The sequence below is a fragment of the Pipistrellus kuhlii genome, unplaced genomic scaffold (assembly GCF_014108245.1).
Source record: "Pipistrellus kuhlii isolate mPipKuh1 unplaced genomic scaffold, mPipKuh1.p scaffold_m20_p_9, whole genome shotgun sequence".
NCBI classification, from domain to species: Eukaryota; Metazoa; Chordata; class Mammalia; order Chiroptera; family Vespertilionidae; genus Pipistrellus; species Pipistrellus kuhlii.
In genome coordinates, this window is record NW_023425595.1 from 62,900,312 (window position 1) to 62,924,700 (window position 24,389).

Genomic DNA, 24,389 nt, shown 5'->3' on the forward strand with positions numbered 1-24,389 from the left:
AGCAACAGTAAATAACTAAGAAAGCAAAATCCAGGTGAGTTCTCCTAGGCATTTTGCAAGAATTTTGTAAGAATATTTTAGAAAAGATACATAATGACTTCAGAATCTGAATTATTACAGTAACTTCATCTGCTGTACAAATACAGCCAACATTTGTATATTGGAAGAAATATAATAAAAGTTGATCTGTCACTTACAAAATAACCCAAGAACAGCTCTTTACCATTGGGCATCCAGGGTAACCATCAGGTGGCCTCCCAGGTGGTTATTGTCATCTCCTGGCCCTCAGCTAGAATGGGGGCAAAAGAGAATGAAGGAGAGGCTCATTGAATGCTCTTATGTGGAAGTCTTGTAAGTCACAGACATCACTCAGATTCCCATTCCATTGACTAGAACTCAATAGCTGGATAAGTATCAAGGGGCTTCGGGACTATAAAAAACAATTTTGGTCTTCCAGAAAACATGGAAGGGAAGCTGGTTTTGATTTTTTTTTTTAATTTCCAAGAAGATAAAAGTATTAAACAATAATTAAAAGCCATATATAGGAAGCAATAAAATGAGTGGAATTGACATGGCAGAAAAATCAAACAAGTAATTACGGATGGAAAACTTGAGAAACACTTTCAAGATGCCAAGAAAGAGAACAATAATTGAAACTATCATAACTTATCTATTGTAAGACACCCATTTTTCCACATGTTAACACTTTGAAAATCAAGATAAGCCTTACAGTCAGTGGCATCTCACAATCACTGTGGACCAGAGGGCTGTCATGGTGGGTTGTCAAGTCCTGAGCATGGGGAACCTGGGCTCAGTGTTCATGTTATAAGTGATTACATGTGAGTTTAATTGCCATTGCAAACGTCTTTTAAAAGATTACATTGTGATTTGGCATGGAAACAAGAAGCATTGTGTATGCAGAAAGGCATGGAATTAGAGCAGTGGGGTGCAATTTTATATTATTGATGCAAATATCTGCTGTTGGAGAAAGTTTGTTGTTGTTTTTTTAAAGAAAAAACAAGTTCTTTACAGAACTCAAAAAAGGAAAAAGAAGTTATCCTTAAGTAGAAGTTCTGTTATGTTCTGTAACTGATCCGTGTGTAAAAAGGATTGCTTGTCATATGCCAAACAGTGCGGTTAATAGCAGGAGAAACTGCCAAATCTCTCAAAGTAGACACATTTGAAGCAAAAAAGAAGCTGGTATGATCAACTTGCCAGTTTCACAGGACTCTAATCCTGGCACTACAGCATCTTTTAATTAGCAGCATTTTTCTTGCTTAGTTACACATAAAATGATAGAGCTTCTTACATAGAATCAATACTGTCTTAGATTCACTAAAATACAATAATTTAAAAAGAAGATGACATCTATGAAAGACGAGGACTAGAGATCCAGTGTAAGAATTATGTTTCCGAAGAAGAATCCAGATGATCAAAAAGAGAAGCAATCACTGAAGATAAAATTAAAGAAAACTTTTCAAAAAGAGATGGGAAGAAGGGAAGTTGAGGTGAATGAAATGGGTTCACTAATGAGTTCCAGGTAAAAATAAATAAGAAGGACTCATACCCAGAAATATCTTCACAGGTTTTTAGATTATAAATAACTAAAAAATGTGTTTTATATATACATCCAGACAAAAAAAAAAGAAGAAGAAGAAGAAGAAGAAGATGGATTATCTATAAATGGATAAAAAACAGGCTGACCTTGATCTTTTCCTCCACAACCATAGAGCAATATAGGCAGACTTTTGACATGGAAAAGATTTAGACTCCAGTATTTCACTAGCAGGTAAGTTTTAGTTTTTAAGAGGAGACAGCAGAAGGAGCGCAAGCTGGTCGGCGTGGCTCAGTGCTTGAGCATCGACCTATGAACCAGGAGGTCATGGTCAATTCCTGGCCAGGGCACATTGCCAGTTGCAGGCTTAATCCCTAGTGTGGGGCCTACAGGAGGCAGCCCAACCAATGATTCTCTCTCATCATTAATGTTTCTATCTCTCTCTCCCTCTCCCTTCCTCTCTGAAGTCAATAAAAATATTTTTTCTTTAAAAAGAAAGAAAAAAAGCTCAAAATGTCTGCCACTCTTGTATTCTTCATTTAAAAATATTAAAATTCAACTGCCCAAGTGATGATTTAAAATTAGATCTCAAAATTGGGAAACTCAAAATATAAAAGGACTAGCAGTGAGCACTGAAACCAACTAGACATAGAGAAAGGTATAAAATAATTGTTTAAATAATTTCAAGACAGAAAGTGAAAGGAAAAAAAAAAAAAGAACCAGGAAACATACATCAAAAAATAACTTAATAGTAACCCAGATCTCAAACCCATATACTAGTCAACTTTCAGAAAAGAAGGAAAAACAGAGGGAAATAAAAGCATACAAAAGTCTTCATTCTACAGTTTTGAACCTAAAAACACCATTTTATTCTTGACTTTACCAATTAGAAAAAATATTGACTGGTGTTCACAAACATTTTTTAGAAACCCATTACAGCCCAGCTCAGTTGTTTGGGCTTCGTCCATTGCACTAAGGTTACCGGTTCCATTCCCAGTTCAGGCACAGGCCAGGGTTGCAGGCTCAATCCCCTTGGTTGGTTGGTGTGCAGGAGGCAGCAGATCAATGTTATGCTCTCACAACCGTGCTTCTCTCTGTGTGTCCCTCTCCCTTTCTCTCTAGATAAAAAACAATAAAAAAAAAATTTTAAGTAAAGAAACCCATTACATATGAGAGTAGGGGGCTGACTATAAAAAGATAAATAAAACTTCATCCCTGTCTTGATGTATTTATTTTTTTAATAACTCTTTATTGTTGAAAGTATTACATATGTTTCTATTTTCCCCCAGTGACCTCCTCCAGCTGTCTCGAGGTATTTAGGGTGAAGACCTGTAGGCAACACACAGGTTAGCTTTTAATTTGTTGCAAGAATAAACAAATGTTAAATTCCTGGAAGAAGTCTTCAGATTATGGTTGGACCTTACTGCATACGAGTATTTTCTATTCCTTGGTGTGAAGGAACAGTTTCCATTCCTACAGTCTGGAAGGACGGGATGCAGAGCTCTTGTTTACGGACTGGCCTTGTTCAACAGCATCCCTGGTGTCAGCAAGAAAGTCACAGAAATTCAGATCACAGGGACGCTCTCCGCGGTAACTGTCATACTCACACAGCACTTGGACTGGAAGTCAGCGCTTATACCAGGTGTTTTCCATCCACTATTTAACACTCACACCAACCGGTCAAGTAGCCACCGTTTTCCCATTTTTACAGATGAGAAGACAGGCTCAGAAGTAGTGTTTTCCACAATTGCACAGCCAGTAACCACTGGGTGGCAGGGAGGGAGGATCTCCACGCCAGGAAGGCCTGGCTCAAAAGTTTATCACGCCATACCATGCCATACCATGTCCCTAATTCAAAGAGAGAACATAGAAGGCAAGCGGACAAATTTTATAATTTATTAAAGTATAAATACAGGTTCTTCCTCTTGTTTACATATATAAAAGCCTAAGAGACCATTAGGACCAGTGGACCAGTCGCTATGACGACGCACTGACCACCAAGGGGCAGTGGCTCAATGGAGATGCCCCATGCTGGTCAGTGCACTCCCACAGCCAGCCTCCCACTGCGACCAACCTCCCAGGGTCCTTCCCGGCGCCCCCTCCCCTGCTGGCTGCCCCCTGCCCCCATCAGCCCCATCAACACCATTGCAGGCCAGGCAGAGGGACTCCACCCATGCACTGGGCCTCTAGTCCTATATAATAAAGAGCTAATATGCTAATTAGACCGAACAGCAAAACCACTGTAAGGATGACCTTCCAGATGAAGCCAGGGCTGTGAGGGGCTGGGGGGGCCAAACCTCTTGCATGCATTTCGAGCATGGAGCCTCTGGTATAATAACAACAGCGCTGCAATGCACTGAACAACCCCGGTAGTCCTCCCTAGTGCAGTCACAGCTGGCTGGCTGTTCCCTCCCGCAGCCCATTCTGAGACATTCCCCAGGAGGGCACTGCTCCCCGAGGCTCCATCAGCAAGCACCAATTAATGTGCTCTCGCGCTCTGTGTTTCCTGAGCTACCCTTTCTCTTGGCAGAAAGGAAGATTCGATTAAGTCATCGATTTACTCCACAGAGTTTATGTCCTAATGCATTGCTCCTTCCCGGGGCCTGGAAGAGGGGACAGTACTTAAGGCACAAAAACGCAGGTGGGGATGGAAGAGGCATAGAGCGAATACATGGTGATGGGGGAAAAAAATTTTTTTAAAATTTATATATATCAAAATAACACACCCACCCCCAAAAAGACCAAAAAAAACCCGCATCTTCAATAGAATTTTAGACACCGCCAAGGGAATTATTATTAATCCCCACACCCTCATTTCCCTAAAAAAAAAAAAAAAACACTCATTCTGCACATGGCACCACATTTATTAAACTGATAAGAACAGATACTACACTTGATCTTAGCCAAAAGGCCGAGAAGCGATGGCACCACATTTAGACAATGCTTCCAGCGGACATCGAGGGCCTCGGCTCAGCTCGGGGTTACCGTCTCGCTCCCCCACAAACCGTGTGCAGAGAATGAACCCGGCGGGTGTAGCTCGCCAAGGAGACGGTCCCACGCCAAACCAGCCCATCCCTGGAGTCCGGCGCCGCTCCTCCCCGGGGGTCCCCGCCCCCCACCGGCCTCGGAGCCGGTCCTGCCGCCCGGACCCCGCCCACCCGGCCGGCCGCCGGCGGGCCGCTGCTGCCCCCTCCCGGCCGCGCTCCCGCTGCACTCCGCCGTCTCCCCCGCCCACAGCCGCCCCGCCCCAGCCCTCCCCGGCGTCTGGGGCAGTGGGCACTCGGCGGGGAGGCACACGATCTCTGGGCCCGGGGCAGGGGTGCCACCGGGTGACCCTCCCCGCGCCCGCCGGGCTCCCTTCCGGGCCACGCCCGCTGCGCGCCCAGGGCGGACGTGGACACGAGTGCGGCCGGCAGGTGCCCGCGCTCCTCACCCACTGGAGATCCATCCGGAAACGCACCGCTCCCCGACCACAGCCGGTCCCCTGTCCTCCCACCCCGCTGTACCCGGGTTAACCTCCAGCCCCCCCAAATCTGGGCCATCCTGCCGCCTAAGGGAATGAGAGCTGGAGCAGGGGTTTTTAAACTCAGATTCCTTTGTCAGACCCACTGAATTAGAGCGAGGTGGGAAGCTATTTTTGCAGAGTTCCCCAGGTGATCTTAAGGTCAGACAGGCGGCCCGCCAGTTAGAAAACCCGCAGGGTCGGCAGTGTTACCCACCCCACGCGCGCACACACACTCTCCTGGGTCTGTGGAAGGACAAACACCCAGGATGGGCCCCGCGCTGGAACAGAAAGATTTCCCCGGAGCTCATCCCCAGCCCACGGGGGTTTCCAGCTGCTCCTCTCAGGGTGCCTGCCCCTGGGGGCTCCTAGGCCAAAAGAAATACTTAAGGGTTCTGTTCATTAAAGCCCAGATACTGTAATAAGGTCCTAATACTGAGCGGCTATTAGAAAAATAATAACACATATCCATGGGGGTGGGGGGGATATTTCTAATTTATTCTTAAATAACCACAACTACTTGCTAATGGGAAGTGTGTGCTGCTTGGACACTGCGAAGAGCATCTCAAACCTGGGAGTCAGAGGGGGCACCACCACCCGCATTTCCTGTTGTGTATTGATTTCCCCAAGCACTTGGTTTTTATCACAGCGACCACTCAGAGCCAGCACCCCCACAGACACGGTGCCATCAAAAGACCCGTAAGGCGATCTAACGGGGGAAATGCAAACTGTCCCGGGCGAGTCAGTCTGCTTAGAGCCAGACAGATCTCAGGAGTGGCTTAAGCACTTCATATGGCCTGCGGAGCGCTGTGAATTCACGGCGGGCCCTGGGACCCCACAGCACAGAGCCTGAGAGCAATGCTTAGCAGTTAAGTAGCCAGTAGGTAACTGTTGGTGGGTGAATGAGTGCAGCCGCTACCAGAGAACCACAGGTACGAAGAATGAGCTTTAGAAGTCAGTCCCTTTGCTTCTCTCAGCAGCTGTTTAAAAATAGATACGATTAACCTCGTTCCCTGGGGGAGAGAATCAGGATTCAGAGAAGTTAAAGCATTGAGGGCTGCTCACCTTGCAGATGGCTGGGCTAAGGTTCAAATTCCAGTCGGACTGACCCTGAGGCTGCTTTTTGGGAGACCACTGTGCCTTCCGTGGACTTCCATTATCTCCTCAGAGGGCTGAGGCCAGCAGCAAAGTCAGGAAACAGAGCCTGCGGGCTAATTCCCAGAGTCTGAGAAGAGGAAATGGCCAGGTTGGAATGCACTTTCTGGAGGCCCGGAGGGCAGCCCACCTCCAGCAGAACCAGCAGCGGTGTCCTCCTTGGAAGGCCCTGCCTCCTGGACGCCTGCAGCCAGGCACAGAGGGGCCTCCTGGAGACATGTCTTCTGGCCTGGCCCTTGCCCGCTGTAAACTTAACGACACCTCTCACTGCCACATCCCTGCTGATCGCCCCGACCGGTCAGGTCGCATACACAGGCTGCCCCCACCACCACCTCCTGCTCTCAGCACTGCACTGGGCATAAGGGGCCCACGTTTGACAGTCCTCCAATGAAGCAGGGGTCCTCACCTGCAGGCCCAGGGAGTTTTAGGTTGCCGTGACTCCTGGGAGGAACTCCAAAGGGGTCACACAGGTCAGTCTTTGGCGGCTGGGCACTGAGTTGGAGACCCTCATTGGAAGGGGAGGGCCCTTCTCCTTCATTTGAATTTGGGCCCGTGCTTTGTCATTGTCCCCTCTTCATAGGGCTTGCCTTTAGACCTTACCTCAACCTGAGGGTCAGGCAGAAAAACCACCCACCTGCCCTCGCCTCATCTTTGCACTCCCTTTGCCTGGCCCAGCAAACCACTGCTCATTCTGTAAGACTCAATTCCCTTGGTTCCTCCTCCAGAGAACCTCCCTAACCCCAGAGTCTGGGTTGGGTACACCTCCTCTGTGCACATAAAACAGGATTCTGCTACTCAACACACACTGCATTATAATTATACTAGAGGCCCGGTGCATGAAATTTGTGCACTTGCAGGGGGTCCCTCAGCCCAGCTTGTGCCCTCTCACAGTCCGGGAGCGTTTGGGGGATGTCCAACTGACTGCTTGGGCCCACTCCAGCAGCTGAACATCCTTAGCACTGCCACAGAGGAGGGAGAGGCTTCTGCCCTCACCACTGAGTTTGCCAGCCATGAGCCTGGCTTCTGGCTGAGCGGTGCTCCCTCTGTGGGAGCGCACTGACCACCAGGGGGCAGATCCTGTGTTGAGAAGGATCCAGCTGAAACCAGCTCTCTGACATCCCCTGAGGGCACAGGCTAGGCCAAAGGGCCCCAACAGTGCATGATCAGGGCCAGGAAGGAACACAGGAGGTTGGCCAGCCGGGGAGGGAGTGGGGAGGGCTCCAGGTTGTGTCTGGCCTGACTCACTCAGTTCCAATCAGCCAGACTCCAACAGCAAGCTAACCTACTGGTTGGAGCATCTGCCCTCTGGTGGTCAGTGCACATCATAGCGAGTAATTGAGCAGCCTTAACATATCATTAGAATATTACACTTTGATTGGTTGAACAGACAGCCGGATACTTAGCATATTAGGTTTTTATTACATAGGATGTGTGGTGTCTCCCCAACCAGACTGGGAGATGTTTTCAGGTGGGAGCCATGACTTATTCACTGTTGTCCCTTCAGCACTATGCCTGACACATAGTAGGAGTTTACTAAATCTCTGTGAAGAATGAGAACTGCCAGGTCACGTGTTCTAACATTTGGTTGGGAAGACACAGTCACCATTATTCTAGTCTCACTGCTGTCAGCATCCAGAGGACCTTGGAAAAGACCTTGGAGGTCATCTAGCCCAATGTGCATCCAAGGGCCCTGCACTGGTCGGGTGGTTTGCTAAAATCACAACCCACAAGAGAATGACTCTGGGAAGAACTTGGCCACAGGCTACTGTCATTCTCATGGCTGAGCCTGCCTCGTGACTTTAGAAGAAACTGCCCAGACTCAGCTTCACCATCTCTGCCCTGGGGCCCGGGAATCCCTGAGCTCTGTGTTGGTCCCTATTGCTGCCTCCTGGTGACAGCACCTCCACATGCCGCAGCAACCCCAGCCTCCCTACAGCAGCCCGCCTTCCGCAAAAATGACTAACATGAGGAAACAGCAGCACGTAAGAACAGAGGAGGTGCTCTCCACAGCAAAGTCCCAGATTTAATTTTTAAGGAAAATCCATATGTTTTCCTTAATGGCTATACCAATCCTGCATTCTCACCAGCAGGGCACGAGGGTTCCATTTTCTCCACATCCTCATTAGCACTTGTCATTTGTTGATTTGTGGATGGAGCCATTCTGACAGGTGAGAGGTGATACCTCATTGTCGTTTTGATTTGCATCTCTCGGATGATCAGTGGCTTTGAGCATTTTTTCATGTCTCCTGGCCATCTGTATGTCCACTTTGAAGAAGTGTCTATTTAGGCCCTTTGCCCATTTTTTTATTGGATTGTTTGTCTTCCTTTTGATAAGATGTATGAGTCCCTTATATATTTTGGAGATTAACCCCTTACTAGATGTATCATTGGCAAATATGTTCTCCCATGTAGTGGGGTCTCTAGTTGTTGTGTTGATGTTTTTTTTTTTTGTTTCTTTGTTTGTTTGTTTGTTTTCTGTGCAGAAACTTTATTTTGATGTAGTCCCATTTGTTTATTTTCTCCTTCATTTCCATTGTCCTAGGAGATGTAACTTTCTTTTCAATGAAGTTTAAAATTTTGGGGTCAACCCCCCCCCACACACACACACCCCAACACATGCAGATGTCCTAGCTTCATGAGAGAGTCCACATGATCTGGCTCTCCTGTTCTCTCTGGCCACCACCAGGCACTTTGTCACATTCAGTCCTTCCCTCGTCCCATCCACCTCCCCACCTTCGCACAGCTGTCTTCTGCCTGGCGTACCCCTCGTCGCAGGCCTATTCATCTTCACAGCGCAGTCCAAACAGCTTCTGAGGAGTGTTCCCTGCTTAAAACATCCTGCTCTGTGCCCGCTCCCAGGCCTGGCCAACTCCCAGGAGGTGCTCAAAATGCTTCAGACCGGAAGAGTGGGTGGAGAGGGAACCAGGGGTAAGTTCCTTTGAAGGCTACCAAATCTGCCTTCTCCTTCGAGAGGAACAGCTGTGGCTGGGCCCTGCTGCCAGGAAGGGCCTTCATTTCTCATGCCCCTTGCTTCAGGGGACTCCGTTTTCATCACTGGGAATGAGCAACAGTGGCCCATGTCACCTAAGGGCACCGTCTTCCCGGGCCCAGCTTAGTTGGCGGTTTGGTGCCCCGGGTGGTGTGGATCTCTGTGTGCCCGTGTGGACTAAATGAGCTCAGCTACCCACCACTCTGCTGAATGGGAGAAAGGAACCTCCTTCCGCCATGAGGTTCTTTAAGCCGCTGTATTCTTAGGTGTTTTTCTTCAACGGCTTTGCCTTTCACCCTCACTAGTAGCAGGAGCAGGCAGTTTCCTGGCATGAGTCACAGCTGGTTTCTGCTCACACAGTGATACCTCCAGGGATCGGCGTACTATGACGTGGTGGGTAAGAGCGCACTGAGCCCCCGGGGGAACAATTAGCTGTCTCCCTCCTGCCCCCACCACCTAGCCTAAGAGACACGCATGACATCGCTCTCTCTCCCAACAGTCATCCACCTCTCTCTCCTTCCCCTTGCTTCACCTTTTCCTGGCCCTCTGAGGCCAACAGAGGATCCAGAGGGAATCACACACTCACTCAGTAGCCACACTGACCAGCTGGTGCTGAGCAAGCCACCTGCCTCCTCCGGGCTGCCCCTCCCTCCCCAGGATGAAGGCTGATTGCTGAAGGCTTCTGGGCCCAGGCTGTCCCTAGACTCAGCAGGGAGCTTTTAAAGATTGAGATGCTCGGTCCCATGCCAGACCGGAAACCAAACTTCTGTGGGGAAGGAAATCTCTAACTGAGCATTGACTTCCGTCTTCCGATTGGCGTCCTCCTAGCCAAAGCCACCTGGTGCCGGTCACAGTCCAGCCCAGACGTCAGAGGACTCTGGGTCTCACTGATAATAGCCTGGGACAGCAGTAGGCGTCACATGTAGCAGGTTCTCACTTTTCCTTCTGAGAGGTTGCTGTTGTTTTGGAGAAAACTCCATGTTTCTTGCATTTGGTTTCAGAATGCACGAATAGAACTGTCTCTAAGGAGAGGGGGGGAAACTAGCTCAGTTGCTTTGTACTGCTATGGGGTCTCCAGAGATTGGTGCAGTGGAAAGAGCATGGCTTCCACTCCCGGCTCTGCCTTCTCATGCTGAGCGGCTTGGGCAGGGGACCTGCTGGCCCCACCTCTGGCCCCTGTCACCACAAGGCACAGAGCACCCCTTGGAGCAATGCCCACGTCCCCCTCAGCAGCCCTAGCTGAGCCCCTGAGCCCCCGGGCCTTCAGTGTAACACAGGAGTGATGACGGTCACAACACAGATCTGATGCAAAAGTAGAGATACTGTACATCAAACAGCGTAGCACCTCGTATGTGGGAAGTTCTCAGCAATGGCTCATTTTCTTCCACCCTCCCCCTGAAAGTTTTCTATATTCCCAAACCCATGCATGTATTATATGTCCCCTGAGTGGGAGATCCACTAATTTCCAGCCACGTGAGGTCGTTGCAAGGATACCTCTGGCGCTGGCAGGCTGAGTGGCGGCTGGGCTCAGTGTGGCCAGGGAGGCAGCGCAAGCAGCAGAGCAAGCTCAGCCCGGTTGTATGTCAGTTTTCTGGAAAATGCCATTGGAAGTGTCTTGAGGAAATGGTATCTTTTTCTAAGTTCAATCAGTTTTGTTTGATCAACCAGTGGCTAGGGTGCCACCTCCATCCCCAGTCTCCGCTGGCTTAATGTGGCATTGTCCCCCATCAGCAACCGGTCCACCTACCCACAAGGTGATTCCTAGTGGTGCCACCCCAGGGACCCACACCCCTGCCCTCAACACCAGCCACACAAAGAGCATGGGAAAGAGCAGGATAGATGGAGAGGATGGATCCACCCAGAGCTGTCCTGAAGCTTCCATTCTGTGGGAGCTGCCAGCCCCTCCCCCCCCCCTTCACCCCAGTGCAAAGCACTTTGCTCCCACAGGGCTCCACTCACAGCCACTACCCAGGAGCTTCCAATGGGACAGCCCTATGGAGAGCCACGCTCACCTGCCCTTCCAAAAGGAGCGGCCTGCCTCGGGCCTGTGCTACAAGGGCATCCCAGGCTGTTCTGTGTATCTCACTCCCCCCCCCCACCCACATGATTGCAATAGGAAGCAGACCCCCAAACGGTCAATTCGCTGGCTGGCCGGAGGTCGTAGGTGTGGCCTAACATTTTTTGAAAAAGGAGGCTGGGAGATGGTGTTAATTACCTAGGTTTCTGTCTCAGAACACAGAACTGGGAGATGCCACACACAAGTAAGTCAGTGGGCGGCAGGCGCCAACGCTGTTGTGTCTTAAGGTGAAGAGAGCCGAGAGATGCCGGAGGGACCACAATGAGCTAAGAATAAAGCAACATTATGAATCAGCGGAACCTGTGATGGAGAGAAAAGGCAAGCGGGAATTCCAGGCAAGGGAGCTGGTCAGCAGCAGGCGGAGACTGGAGACCTGCAGAGCGAAGAAGGCAGGGATTTATTTGGGACAATCAGACCAAGATCTGGGCTCCTGCTCTAGTGTGACCTCTGGACCTTCTTTCTCCCGGTTGTGCCACTTCCTCCTTAACTTCCCTCCACGGGTCTGAAAAAGTCTGTTTATCGCAGCTAAAGGAACTCCACTCGAACCGTTAGCAAGTAGAGATGGACAGAGAAAATAATGAAAGGAGCCAGTTCATAAGGGAGCCGCCTAAAAGAACAGCTAAACTGGAGTTTCTGGGAATGAGACGAATTAACATGTGTATAACCATTTGCAAATTTTAGCATGGAAAACTTATGACAAACATGGAAATGGAAGCCAAGCCCACCCACATGCTTGTTCTCTCTCTCTCTCTCTCTCTCTCTCTCTCTCTCTCTCTCTCTCTCTCTCTCTCCAGTCACCACTGCAAAATCAATTCATTTTTATCAGAAAGCCAGATGGGGAGCTTTGCAATTTGCAGCTCTCCCACCCACTTCTCAGTGGATCCTTTTTTTTTTTTCTTTTTTAATTTATCTGGGTGACCTTCTTGAGCTGTAACGAAATTCTGGAGCAAAGATCTAGGGAAAGGAGAAAAACATCTTGGAGTACACCCTGGTTGCCACTAGAGGGAGATGCTTCCGTGTGAAACATGCCACACCCGTTAGCTACCAGGGAGAATTCTTAAGCTGAGGCCACCAGAGGTGCAGGGAACGGTTCTTCTTCCGCTTAGAGGCGTGAGGAGGCAGCACCCTCACAGGAACCAAATGGAGTCTGTCTCCACCCTGGTCAAAATAAGGCCGTGTTTACGTGATATCCCAGAGTTCATGCAGAACAAAGCAGCTGACTGCATTTGGAAGGAGGGAGCCAGGAGAAGAGAAGCCCAATGCTGCCCTCAAACAACTGAGAGAAATAGGAAGGGGGCCCGTGGGTGAGAGCTACAGGGAGAAACTTAACTGCTCAATACAAGAACGGCTCCTTCAAAAATGCTGTCCAGCATGGAGTGGGTTGCTAGACAGGGAACTAACCAAACTGACCTGACCATCTTCTGGGTGTGTTGGAGATGAGACTCGGTACTGGGTGGGAGGTTGGTCTCGTGGTCTCAGATTGCTTCCAACTCTGAGTCCACAGAAGACAAGAGGTCGATGTCCCCTGGCTCTTTGGGTGGCTCTTTGTCAGCCATACCCCTACATGCCACCAGAGGGCGCAGTTACTCTGGAAGAAGCCTTATCAAGGAGGTTTTCAGAGCCACAGTTTGAGAGCTAAAAACCCACCTTGGATTAAAAGGCTATCTGTTAGGACAGGATAGCACAATGGGGCTGGTTTTATTGCACCCCAGCTGCTCCAAACACATTGCAAAGGCAGGAAAAATATAAAAAGGAGAAACCAAGAGATTATCTCCAATCACCAGCCACCAGCTGCCTGCATAAGGCCCGTTTCCAGACGAGAGGTTCAGGGGGCCAAGAGGAGCAACCCTAGGCAGGTGGAGTTGGACATACGGGAAGAAAAACATCCAAAACCATCCCTTTCAGAATGAACCTGCATATTCAAAATTACAAAACACATGAAGAAATCAAGTGCTAAGCATAACAGACAAAAACATTCGTAATCTGACCATGAAGCAATCCAGATGACATTGGTTTTTGGAAGCAGCACAATCGATACACAGAAGTGCGGTGAGGTTGTTCCAGAGAGAGATGAAGGCGTACTGTCTGCTGTACCAATTAGGGCAATGGCCAAGCAGCACATGCAGAGGCCACAGGGAGCTCATAGGGAGGAACATGAGGGCATGTGGCGGTCCCCATGCCCCGTTTCTCCCCAGGCAGGACACCGAGGTGCCACAGCCAGACATCAGACATCAGAGGGACAGTGACCCTCAGACCGAGGGCCTTGAAGCTATTTTTTTCAAATATATTTTATTGATTTTTTACAGAGAGGAAGGGAGAGGGATAGAGAGATAGAAACATTGATCAGTTGCCTCTTGTACATCCCCTTCTGGGGATGTGCCCACAACCAATGTACATGCCCTTGACCAGAACTGAACCTGGGACCTTTCAGTCTTCAGACCGACGCTCTATCCACTGAGCCAAATCGGTTTCGGCCCTTGAAGCTGTTGACTAGGTATACATCAGCTTCTTCCTGGAACAACCAGAGGCTGCGATGTGTGTGACGGCAGAATGATGGGGCAGGACTTGGCATCGGTGTCCTTGTGGGGAGGTACACCAGGAGTCCTGGATGTGAACAAGGCTGGGGTCCAAGCGGGGCGGTTGCAAGTATATGAGCTAGCAACCTAGCGGCAGGGACCCGTGGTTGGAACAGCACGGGCCCTGTCCAGGCCTGACGAGCACAGCTCCTGTGGGTCCCTGCAGGATGCCCACTCCTTTTCTGGGAGGACCACCACAGAGGATCAGTCCTAGAGAGGTCAACACTGACCCCTCAATATTCTTTTCAAAAGAAACAAAACAAAATCTTGGAAATATTGTTATTAAACTTAAATACTCATAAAAATCTCTACCCTGGTCACGGGCAGAGAGGGAATTAGAAAGAATGCAGCCAGGGCATGAAGAGATCAAAGGTATGAAAGATTACTTAAGATGGCACATGGAGCCCTGGCCTAGGTGTGGGCTCAATGCCCAGTCAGGGTGCATACTTAGGTTGAGATTTTGATCCCTGGTCAGGGCCTCAGGGTGTATACCAGAGGCAGCTGGTCAAGGTTTCTTTCTCACATCAATGTTTCTCTGTCTCTCTCTCTCTCTCTCTCTCTCTCTCTCTCTCTCTCTCTCTCTCTCTCTACTTAAAGGAAACATATCCCCAGGTGAGGATTAAAAAAAAAAAAAAAAAAAAAAAAAAAAACATGGCAGATGGATTAAAAGGATCTGATAAACACACAATTGAAGTTTCAGGAAAACAGGAAAAGAGAATGAAGGGACATCTTAGTTTATTTCTCTCTTTCTTTCACATCCAATCCATCAGCAAATTCTTGTGACTCAATCTTTGAAATGTTCTCTGAATCTGACAACTTCCCTCCCTGTGCCTAGATCCAAACCGCCCTAACCTCTCTCCTAGCTGACCTCTAGCCGCCTTGCTGCTCAGCCTCCAGCAGCAGGCAGCGGGCTCACTGAGGAACGTGAACCTGCCTGTGTCATTCCCTGCCCCAAGCCCTCCAATGGCTGCAATCCCATTTAGAACAAAGTTCAAAGGCCTTACTTGCTATGTCTTGCAAGTTCCTTAATAATCTGGCCTGTAGCCGAAACCGGTTTGGCTCAGTGGTAGAGCATTGGTCTGTGGACTGAAAGGTCCCGGGTTCGATTCTGGTCACCGGCATGTACATTGGTTGCGGGCACATCCCTGGTAGGGGGTGTGCAAGAGGCAGCTGGTCGATGTTTCTCTCTCATTGATGTTTCTAGCTCTCTATCTCTCTCCCTTCCTCTCTGTAAAAAATCAATAAAATATATTTTTAAGTAAATAAATAAAATAATCTGGCTTGTAAAATTAGTCCTGAAGAAATTGGGCGTCTGCGTTACTGCGATGCACGCATGCCAATGGCCAGTGCTGCCTCTCATCCCAGCCTCCTGGCCCAGCGCCCTGCACTGACATCCCCGCTGCTCCTCTGACACTGAGCCACTCCACCTCAGGGCATCTGCACTTCTTTCTCCCTCTGCCTAGCGGAAGATCCCCCAGGTGAGCATCCCTCATGACATTCAGCTCTCTGCTCAAATGTCCCTTCATCAGAGAGGGCTTCCCTATCCTTCTATCTAAACACCCTGCCCACCCTACATCACCAGCCTTACATACCCGGGAAGAGAGAACGGCCTCTTCGGTGAGTGGTGTTGATGTAGTTGGTTATCTATATGGGGGAAATAACTGGGCCCTTATCTCCCACAATCACAAAATTAATCCCTGGTAAATTCAAGACCTATGAATGTGACAGCAAAGCATCCAAAGTTTAAAGGAAAATATAGGGGATATCTTTTTAAAACCTCACAGAAGGAGAGGGTGTTTTAAATAAGAATAAAGATGTTTTAAATAAGAAAAAAGAATACAGCCAGGGCATGAAGAGATCAAAGGTATCTCTCCAATCACCAGCCACCAGCCAACAGCATGACAGTTTCCAGACTAGAGGTTCAGGGGCCAAGAGGAGCAGCCCTAGAGCATGCCTTTGATCTCTTCATGCCCTGGCTGCATTCTTTCTAACTCCCTCTCTGCCTGTGACCAGGGTAGAGATTTTTATGAGTATTTAAGTTTAATGACTATATTTCCAAGATTAAACATTTTTCTCATGTCTACCTGTTGCTTTGTTTCTTTTGAAAAAGATATTGAGGGGTCAGTGTTGACCTCTCTAGGACACACACACAAAACCTCACACACAAAGCACTAATCATCAAAGAGAAGATTATGAATGTGTCTGTGTTAAAATTAAAAACGTGTGTTCAGCAAAACACACTACAAAGAAAGGTAAAAGACAAGCCACATTTTAAGGGAAAATATAATACACAACCAACACATGTTCAGTATCCAGAGTTATAAGGAACTCCTACAAATCACTAAGAAAGTAGCAAACAACCAAAGAGAGATATGACATAAAGGATAAGAAGAGTCACTTATGGAACACAAAGTCAACATAGTCACCCATATAAAGGAAATGTGCCTTGAAAAAATGAGATGTTGATTCATGCCAGGTATGCAAAAATTACAGCCTGACAATTCCAGGGATCAGCAAGGCTGTGGGGCACTTCTAGTCACGACAGAGGAGGGACATTTCATCTGAGCCCAGAAAACATTAGAAGGAGCCTGCGATTCAAGAAGCTGAGGGGACAGCTCCCAGCAATGGCATGTGAGAGGCCTTGAGCCAGGAAAGAATTTGGAGAAACTGAGAGGGGCATTGTGTGACTGAGGTTCAGCCACGCGAGAAAGAAGGAGAAGCCCTGTGTTGTGTGCTTCAGGAACGTAGAGTAAGAGGTGACGAGGTCAGCGTTTGTGGGGAACGGGTACAAGCCAGCTGTACTGAGAGGCACACAGGTGAGATTCGTGGTGGAGTGTCCATGTCAGCCGGCTTCCTCCCCAGCTCCTTACCCTTCATCTCTGTGATTTCCAGCCTTTTCATGTCATGGCACACACAAACTAATTACAAAAAGTCTGTGGCATGCCAAAAAAAAATTGTCTCTTTTGCTGATCTGATTTTTTTAAAAAAAAAATAGGCCGAGACTAGTTTGGCTCAGTGGATAGAGTGTCAGCCTGCAGACTGAAAGGTCCCGGGTTCGATTCCGGTCAGAGGCATGTACCTTGGTTGCGAGCACATTCCCAGTAGGGGATGTGCAAGAGGCAGCTGATCGATGATTCTCTCTCATCGATGTTTCTAACTCTCTATCCCTCTCTTCTTCTCTGTAAAAAAACCAATTTTATATACATATATATATATATATATATATATATATATATATATATATATAAAATTGGTATAGTTTCGATTCTTTCACACCAGATAGCTCTTGCTGTGTTGGCTGTCGTCATTTGTTTTATGAGACAATGTAAGGGAAAAGAGGTCAGTGCCCCTGACTAAATAATCAGGTATTGCAGCTGAAAATCACTGCTCAATCTCATAGCTTCAGGCTCATCTAAGTTTCATGGGGCCTGAAGCATATACAAGAAGGAAAGCTGCCTTTAAGAAAATGTGTAATTGTCTGTCTGTACCACCAGATTATCTATAGGGGCAGGGGCTGTCTTGCTGACCTCATGACAGGGAGGCTGTCACAGAGTAGTGCTGAGTCTCATGGAATGAACTAAACATATAGAGTGGGGCAAAAGTAGGTTTACAGCTGTGAGTACATGAAACACAGACTTCATTACTGCGTAATTACTTATTTATTATTTGTTATTTTCCATACAAACAGCCCAAAGAGTGGAAATGATGTCCTTGAAATTTTCTATGCCCTGTTTCTCAAACTGTGGCCACTCTGGCCCTGGGCTCTGCAGTTAGGAGGCCTGTTCAAGAAGGTCAAAGCCTTCCCCAGGCCCATGGCAGCCTTTCTCTCCTCTTCTGTCTCCCACTATCACCCTCCTTCCTTCTCCCACAATGCTCAACTCCTCCTTGAACATTCCTGGGTTTTTCCCCCACTGTGCATTCATGTCTGTAATTTCTTTTCCCAGCATGTCCAAATTCTACACTGCCCACCAGGTCCAGATCAAATGCCAGCTCTTCTCCGCCAAGCTCCCGCTAAAACTAATCTCCCCTTCATCTCAACTCCCACGGTCCCCTAGCTGTCTTTTGCTTATGGTGACCCTCCCTCCCACCTGATTGATGTTCCTCAAACCCTCTCCCAAGGATAAGCTCCTTGAGGACAATTTGGTTTATTTTCATGTTTCCTCCCACCTTCCTCCTATTCAGCAAGGCCTGCCAACTAATCAGTAAGGGGTTAAATGGAGGAAGTACAGAGAATGACATTGTGAATTTTTGCGCTGCTGATAGAGTAAGCAGTTAGACAGGAATGAGCAGAACAGGAACTGTATATAGGCGAGATACAGAATGTCACCAGGGCATAATGTCTCAGGTGCCTAGCAAAGGGCAGAACTAGAGAAAACAACAATTATAGGCTAGGACTCCACACCCCCCCCCTCCTGCCCCAGCATGCCGTTAGTCTTGTGGTTTAGACCTCTTAGAGGACAAACAATGGTTCAGACTTGTGTCAAACACAAGGCCCGCGGGCCAAATCCGTCCTGCCAGGCCTTGCAATGTGGCCCGCACCGCGCTGTCATCACTGCACTCCGCTGCGTTTCCATCACAATGACAGTTTATGACTGTTCAGTAAACCATTCGGCCCACGATTTAGGCTGGATTTTAGATTTTGGCCCCTTCTCTGATTGAGTTCGACACCCCTAGTTCAGAGAATAACTTCATAGGACTTCCTAAGAAGCCCTTGCATGACCACTCCCTTAATCATTAAGCCCTCAGGACCATGAGTTTCTGACCAGCATCAAATAATCTCAGAAACAAAACCTTGGGTCTATTGACCACAGAGACAGAGTATCGGTGAAACTAGAGATAACATCTAGGTCTCAGTTGTGTTTCAGCTCCAGGTCCAGAAAAGCAACAAATCTGGATGAAGCAAGGCCATGGCTCACATCAGGACTGGCTGCAATGACTAGTGACTCCCTAACCTACTGCTGACCAAGCAGTAGTGGCCACCCTGGAAAGTTGATGAATATTCTATTGAGATTCTCCCTTGAGACCAACCCTAAAATCCCCACCTTTAGAAAACAGATAAAAACTCTTAAGATATAGGACCCATTTCCCCCATTCTCCTCTTTTCTCTCTCCCACAGGCCTGTGCCTTCTTTCTCAGGCACATATTTTTGCTATTCTCCTAAGCTCTAAGGGCCCTTCTTTTGCCTCTGTAACTTGTTTCCTGAGTCCATGCAGCCCAGATGGCTCACTTCTTCTACTCTGTGACTTCCTAAATAAACTTCTTGTATTAGAGCTCTTGGCTCAGAATTATTTAAAAATATATATGTGGCCGAAACCGGTTTGGCTCAGTGGTAGAGCGTCGGTCTGCGGACTGAAGGGTCCCAGGTTCGATTCCAGACAAGGTCATGTACATTGGTTGTGGGCACATCCCCACTGGAGGGTGTACAAGAGTCATCTGGTAGATGTTTCTCTCTCATTGACGTTTCTAGCTCTCTATCTCTCTCCCTTCCTTTCTGTAAAAAATCAATAAAATATATTTTAAAAATATAGATATAGATATAGATATAGATATAGATATAGATATAGATATAGATATAGATATAGATATAGATATAGATATAGATATAGATATAGATGGAACGCTTTACAAATTTGCTTGTCATCCTTGCACAGGGGCCATACTGGTTTTCTCTATCATTCCAATTTTAGTATATGTGCAGCTGAAGTGAGCACTGAATTATTTCTTAGCCAAACCAAGATCCCACATTCACCATTAATACTGCCATTTTTCAAAGTTAAATACAGGAAGAAAAACAGGCTTGGGTGGGAAGACAATAAATTCATGTCAGACATGTGGAATTGGAGATGCCTGTGAGATATCCACGTGCAGATGAATAGAATAGATGGTTCTGACTCCCAGGAGACAGAGCTGGGCTGGAAATTATGCAAAGAATTTCTGCCTCTATTTAATGAATTAAAAAATAGAATTTGGAGAAGGAATTTGTTCAAACTTACATGGCAGAAAGGAGTAAATTCCAGTAGTGGAGTCTGTCTGGCTCTATCCTGACAGAGAAGAAAGGAAAAAGAAGACTTCCTCTGGGACCTTGGAGGGAATGTAGGAAAGTTGGAGTGTTACTGGTTGTGCTGCGCCAGCATGGCCAAGGGTGAACCTGAGGAGGCAGGAGATTGAAGAAAAGACAGACAAGAGAATACGGCTGGGGCTCTGTGGATCTCCTGTGCCTAAAGGAGGACACAAAGACCCAGCCTGCAAGCCAAGGCTTTATTTTATAGTCTCATTAAAACAAGGGTAGAAGGATCCAAGATGGCTGCGCCCAGGTGAACATCGAGCCGCAGCAGCACACAACAATTTCAATAAAAGACAACTAAAATATAAAACGGACATTGCCCAGAAATACAGGTAGGTTGACTGACTGGAAATTCTACAGCGAGAAGCAAGGAGAAAACCAGAAGGAGGCGCGGAGGAGCTGGAAAAGCCAAAGTACGGAGACGCGGCTCGTGGAGAGGATGGAGCCGGAGAGGATGGAGAAGCGGAGTGCCTGGCGGGCGTTCCCTAGCGGAAAGGAGATAAAACTTCGACTGTGCTGGGCCCCCGACTGCTCTGAACCCCAGTTCTAGGCCAGACCCCGGGGACTCAGGCTCAGCCATAGGGAGCCGGGCTGTAAGGCGGAACCCCGGGGAAGTGGCGAAAGGAGGTCCCGGCCACGCACACACTGCACGCAGAGAAGGGACGGTCGGCTGTGCTGCGGGATTGCCCTGACGGGAAGGAGACTGGGGCTCCAGATTGCTCTGAACGCCACCTCCAATTCCACTTCCAACTGAACTGAACCCCAATACCGGGCTCATTGGGGGAGAGCATAGACTGTTTGGCAGCAGGCGAAAATCGAGGGCACCTTTCTCTCAGAGGCGCTGGCAGCGAGCACTGAAGGACCCGCATAGGGCGGGGCTGACGGAAGCCAAAGCTGCAGGCTCCACCCTGAAACCCCATCCCATCTGTAACTGCGAAATGAGACAACAAAATAGATCACAAACAAAAGAAATGGAGGACAAAAAGCATCTGGATATAGAGTTCAAATCTACACTTATAAGGTTTTTCAAGAATTTCCTAGAAAAGATGGATAAGACCTATGAGGATATGAAAAGAGATCAACTAGAATTAATAAGGAGTCATCAAGAAATGATAAGGGATCAACAAGAAATAAGGAACACATTGTCTGAAATAAAAAATATTTTACAGAGTCCTAAAAACAGAAGGGAAGATCGCAAAAATCAAGTCAAAGATTTGGAACATAAAGAGCCAGAAGACACTTCTCCACAGAAGCTAGAAGGCAAGAGAATCCAGAAAATTGAAGATAATGTAAGAAACCTCTGGGACAACTTCAAGCGAACCAACATCAGAATTATGGGGGTCCCAGAAGATGAGAGAGAGCAAGATATCGAAAACATACTGAAAGAAATAGTGACAGAAAACTTCCCCCACCTGGTGAAAGAATTAGACTTACAAGTCCAGGAAGCACACAGAACTCCAAACAAAAGGAATCCAAAGAGGACCACACCAAGACACATCATACTTAAAATTCCAAGAGCAAAAGACAAAGAGAGAATATTAAAAGAAGCAAGAGCAAAGAAGGTAGTTACCTATAAAGGAGCACCTATACAATTGTCAGATGATTTCTCAACAGAAACCATGCAGGCCAGACGGGAATGGCAAGAAATATTCAAGGTGATGAATAGTAAGAACCTACAGCCAAAGATAATCTATCCAGCAAAGCTATCACTCAGAATCGAAGGTCAGATAAAGAGCTTCACTAATAAAAAAAAAGCTAAAGGAGTTCATCACCACCAAACCAGAATTATATGAATTGCTGAAGGAGGTTCTTTCAGAAGAGAAAGTAAATAAAGATAAAAATTATGAACAACAAATATGTAACTATCAACAAGTGAATCTAAAAACCAAGGAAATTTAAAAAAAAAATCTGATGAACAATAGTAACTGTTGAATATAATAGAATCAGAGGTATGGAAGGGGAGTGAACTGACGATTCTTGGGGAAAAGGGGAGAGGGAGGCGTGGGAAGAGACTGAACATAAACTGTGCACCTATGGATGAGGACAATGGGGAGTGGGGAAAGGGCAGAGGGCAGGGTGGGAACCTGGTGGAGGAGAGCAATGGTGGGGGGGGGGGGGGGAGGGAACATTTGTAATAATATGAACAATAAAAACTTATTTAAAAAAATAAATAAAAATAAAAAAATAAAATAAAACAAGGGTAGATTAACATGTATACAGATGTTCTTGTTTTGGCCACACTTGGTGAACCTCCCTCAGCCCATTAGCTGCTTAGGAAGGAATTAGGGAGGATTAGAATTATGCGAGGAGAGCTCTGCCCTCCAGGCTGGGACTTGTTTGTGGCTTTGCCACAGGTCAGCCAGAGGCTTGACCCTAGAGCTGCTCCCTACATCTGGTGACTCCAGTGGTTTGAGGCATATCCAGACCTCAAGGAGCCCCTCTTTTTGAGCCTCATGTCCTCAAAAGCAGACTAGTATAGTTGAAAAGGCACTGGCTCTGGAAATGTGTAACCTGTGAGTCATTTATGTATAAGCTTAGGCAAGTCACTTTCTCTCTCAGTGCCTCAGTTTCCTGAACTATAAAAGGATGTTAAACAAATAATTTTTAAGGTCTCATAATTCTGACACACATGAATTCATAATTCATTTAATTCTTTTAAATATATTTTATTGATTTTTTACAGAGAGGAAGGGAGAGGAGAGAGATAGAGAACATTGATGAGAGAGAGACATCGACCAGCTGCCTCCTACACACCCCATACCAGGAATGTGCTCACAACCAATGTACATGCCCTTAACCGGAATCAAACCTGGGACCTTTCAGTCCACAGACCGACGCTCTATCCACTGAGCCAAACAGGTTTCAGCTAATTCTTTTATTTTTAATACAAGCCCAGGAACATTTATTTTCTAAGTACTTTGTTTCTGAGTAATATTAATATCATTTTTATAGTGCTCACTGTAGAAAATTTGTCAAAAGGGGAAAGCTCAAAGAAGGGGAATAAATCACTACAATATCACTAGTTGGAAACTAGTTGCTAATATTTTGCTGTAATTTCTACTGGTCTCCCTTTTACTGGGCAAATATACATATGTCTTTTCCTTTTTAAAGAAATTGGGTAATAATATCCTCGATTAACTGAACATCTGTTACACATCAGGCTCAGAACCAAGTGCTCTGAATACTTATTACCAATCCCTTCAGGGAAGATAGCAATGTCACCATTTTACAGAAAAGAAAGCCAAAGGGCAAAAAAACTCTAGAATTCCTGCCAGACTAGCTTCCTGAGCTGCTTTATTTTGTGTGTGATTCCTTTGTCACTTAATGTAGCTTTAACATGTTCCCATTTTTCAAATACTTTTCTACCACATTATCTAAGTTGCTTCAAGATACTCAACACACAGTTCCTTGCTATCGATAGCATTGAAGATATTTTCCATTGTCACTGTCATGGACAATGCTATGATTATCTTCCTCCCATGTAATTCTTTCCACTCAGTCATAATTGTTTCCTTAGGGTAGGTTCACAGAGGTTGAATATCTAGGTCAAAAGATAGGTGCATTCTTAAGGCTATTGACAAATAGTATCAGGATCCCTTCCCCCAAAACTGAACTATTCTTCACCCTTTAACAATTTATAAACGTTCCATTTACTTGTGACCTCCTTAATGTTGGGAATTACCTCATTTTTATTCATCTTTGCTGATTCAGTAATTGAAATTTCTTGTCTATAAAGTTGGACTTCTTTCTAATGTCATGGATCATCACATGATTCATTCTAATAAAAATCTCATACAAATCCTTGGAAGTTATGAGAGACATAAAGTATTGGAATGAAAGAAAGGGACATTTAATTTTATTCATTTAACAAAAACCAAGTACCTGACATACACAGAGTATGTTATAAGCCCTGCAGGCATTAAAATTAGTAAGAGTGAACAAATATTGAGCACCTACTCTATGCTCAACAGCAGGCATCCTAAATATCATGAGAGAGAAAAAAATGTACAGTATTTATCCTTCAACAACTTGCAATCTAGTTGGGGAGGGGAAAGCAACACCCAGAAGGTGTTTTGAACTTAATTTCTCCCTTCCCTGTTCTTCCATGAAACTGCCTTTCTTATCTCCATTGTGGCTTTGTGAGTCAACCTTAAACATGCCTCTTGTGCAAGTCATCTGAGAGCCCCAAAGCGCCGGATGGTGTCTTACTCAGACTCCTGTCCCATCATGTAAAGGCCAATGACTTCATGATTTCTTCACAGTTTTTTACTCAGTGTTGTAAAATAGTGGCAAGTTGCCATCTCCTCTACCCACTCCCATCCCCACTCACCACATTAGTCCACTGCATGCCTGAGAGCATCAGAACCACAGGTGGCCCTCAAATGCAGGTTTTAGGAGTCTCCATTAACAACATTAACATTGGTTTCCTTAAACCACCATCTCATGCCCTTCAACTGCCCAAGCCCTAGGA

The 24,389-nt window shown here is 46.7% G+C and overlaps 1 long non-coding RNA gene, 1 other non-coding gene and 1 pseudogene across 2 annotated transcripts; all 3 read right to left on the reverse strand.

Moving 5' to 3' along the window:
* On the reverse strand, window positions 1–24,369 carry LOC118713723. Its single transcript, XR_006740848.1, has 3 exons — window positions 24,128–24,369; window positions 23,601–23,719; window positions 1–289 (listed from the first exon to the last, which is right to left on the reverse strand). It is a non-coding gene; the product is annotated as an uncharacterized LOC118713723 (long non-coding RNA).
* Window positions 4,340–4,478, reverse strand: LOC118713869 (annotated as a pseudogene).
* Window positions 19,461–19,565, reverse strand: LOC118713811. The gene has a single exon (XR_004986379.1). It is a non-coding gene; the product is annotated as a U6 spliceosomal RNA (small nuclear RNA).
* Window positions 24,370–24,389: the final 20 nt, after the last annotated feature.